Source organism: Chenopodium album, chromosome 1 (assembly GCF_948465745.1).
Source record: "Chenopodium album chromosome 1, dcCheAlbu1.1, whole genome shotgun sequence".
Classification (NCBI taxonomy): domain Eukaryota; kingdom Viridiplantae; phylum Streptophyta; class Magnoliopsida; order Caryophyllales; family Amaranthaceae; genus Chenopodium; species Chenopodium album.
The window spans coordinates 42,059,739-42,062,002 of NC_137834.1; the positions used below are offsets into that span (position 1 = coordinate 42,059,739).

Sequence of the window (2,264 nt, forward strand, 5' to 3'; positions counted from 1 at the left end):
TGCGGTTAACAACTGCAGCAAATCAATTCATTGATTTGCAGCGGTTAATGCCATTAACCCCTGCTAATAAATACTTTTTTACAATTAAAATAGATGGGTTTTTATTTATCAAACCTGCTGCTAGTCTGATATTCAACAAATAGCAAAGAAAAAAAGACTGAAATCTTATTTGCAATTGTAAACATTATATTTTCATTAATAATAGCCTATAAAAGTACACTTTCATCATAAAAATAAAAATTACAATTGGACAGCATTAGAAATTATAGTTGCTTAACATAATACAGCAGGAGCTAGCCACAACAGACAATATTACGAACTCTTAGATCTAATAACAAAAGAAGTAAAGAAGGCAACAGCAGCAATGGTGTCAATTGGGCAGCAACAGCTAGGTCGTCAAATAGGCAGCAACAGCACGAGCAGCAACAACAGCACGAGTAGCAGTAGCAGCAACAACAACACGAGCAGCAGCAACTACAACAACACAGGCAACAGCATCGGCACCTTTGAGCTACCTTTTATAGATGTTCAATTTCCCTTGGGTGAAGGATTCCACCTGGTACTAAAGTAAACTACTATGTGATCATCGTTTGACAGTATCACTTCCAAAATTTATATCTTTTATCCTGCATATAATTAGCAAATATTCTATATTAAATTTGGTTAAATTAAAACAAAACCTTAAAGTTATAACAAGTTTGAGAAGCATGTTCGTTATTACATCAATGGGCTTTCCTTTACCCTCTCATCCCACAAGTCTAATGCTCTCAAATCCTCCTTATTTAACTCTCTCTAACACATTCTTTGTCCTCCATCTCTCCTCCCCAATATCACAAAACCATTCTAGGTTGAGAAACAAATATCCGAAGCAACACAACTAAAAAAATTTCAATTTGATTCCAATATATGTCTGACCAAATTAAAATAAAAGAAAAAAAAATACTAATTCACCACCAAAATAAACTTGTTTAATCAGTAGCAAAAATTTCACAATTAGATAACACACTCCCAAAAAACTTTCAAATTAAAGAAAATCAATTCACTACAAAGAAGCATAAATAATGATATAATTTTATAGCATGAAAAAAATAGGGTGACAAACATAATATCACATGTCTTCATTAATACAATCACAACAAAAATCCAGTAACAATTAGCTTCATCAATTCATCTTACTTTAACTAGGAACCATAATAACAGAGGTAACATGTGCTCTATGACCTTCCAATTTAGTAGATAAACAGCACAACAATGTATCATATTATAATTTCTACAAGTGAACAATCAGCCTCCAAAAATGCCAAAGCAGGACACAATTAAATGGGTGCATGATAAAGAGAATTGACAAACAAGGAAAACTGCTTTAAATTAAATTTAAACATAATACGAGTACATATGAATGGCATAAAATTAAAAAATCTATTTAAAATTGGAAAAACCGATTATCTTTTCAAAACATAGCACACTAAAGCAATTGTATTCATCAAGCTCTAGATTTCAAACATGCTGAAATCAAACTCTTCACAAATTCAAATCAACATTCACCTCTTCAATTATCACAGCAGTAATACCCTAATCGCATTTTACGAGGGAATTTCTCAAAAATTTGTGACTCCCTACTTCATTCTCAATTAAGGTTAAGGAAATAAAAAATACAATTAGTTACCTTAGCTTTGAGAGTGATAGTCGGCGAGTGAAGGTGGTGGTGAGGACGTAGGTTAGCCGTTATATCTGTGGGTATTCATCAAGCCGTTAGAGTGATAGTCGGCGAGTGAACACCGACAAAGGTGAGTAGGTGATGAGTGGGTACTCGGGTGAGTGAGTGAGAAACCAGAAGTGTCGATAAGAGTGAGTGACAAAGTAGAATTTCCGGTGAGATTGGTGAGCAATCAGCCGGTGAGGTAAGTGAGAGAAGATGAAGGTGGAAGAGGGAGAAATAACATAATGAACGAGTAGGGCGGCTAAGGAATAGAGGGGATACTATACCGGGCTAGGGTAAATGTAAGATAATTGATTTGCAGCAGTTCAATGAAAAAACCCCTGAAAATTAATTATACTAATAGTACCTATGTGTAAAACCCACTTTAATTTGCAGCGAAATGCATAAAATGCAACAAATTAATAGCAGAAAATTAATTTTTTTCTAGTAGTGGTTCTTTGAGTCATCATCAAAACTTAAGGTCAACATAATGATTAATTTATTACTCATTCATGATTATGCAAACAGGATGAGTAAAGGAAGAATTTAAGTCTTATATGACGAG

The 2,264-nt window shown here is 33.8% G+C and overlaps 1 long non-coding RNA gene across 1 annotated transcript; it reads right to left on the minus strand.

The window, feature by feature from the left end:
- Positions 1–202: 202 nt before the first annotated feature.
- On the minus strand, positions 203–1,965 carry LOC145582448 (uncharacterized). The gene is made up of 2 exons (XR_014099890.1): positions 1,667–1,965; positions 203–626 (listed from the first exon to the last, which is right to left on the minus strand). It is a non-coding gene; the product is annotated as an uncharacterized LOC145582448 (long non-coding RNA).
- Between the last annotated feature and the right edge of the window lie 299 nt (positions 1,966–2,264).